Source organism: Nestor notabilis, unplaced genomic scaffold (assembly GCF_000696875.1).
Source record: "Nestor notabilis isolate BGI_N333 unplaced genomic scaffold, ASM69687v1 scaffold2081, whole genome shotgun sequence".
NCBI lineage: Eukaryota > Metazoa > Chordata > Aves > Psittaciformes > Psittacidae > Nestor > Nestor notabilis.
In genome coordinates, this window is record NW_009915873.1 from 1,732 (window position 1) to 2,024 (window position 293).

Sequence of the window (293 nt, forward strand, 5' to 3'; positions counted from 1 at the left end):
GGGCAGGGTGGTGCGACTGTGTTGTCCCTGAGGGTACCCATTCTTGCTGGTTCTCTTCGCCTGGCAGGACAGATGCTGTGGCCTTTCACTGTCAACTTCCAAGGTTCCAACTTCTCCTTGGGAGGACCCCCAGCTGCCCCACTGGGGCTCCAAGTGCTCCAAAAGCCACCGACTGGGGATGGGGCTGCTATTTAGGCTTCCTGCCAGGAGTGAAATGGCCGGTACCTGCTGCAGCGCTGCAGAGGGAAATGCAGGCCCAGGGGCTGGTACCTGCACCTTGTACCTGCAGCTCA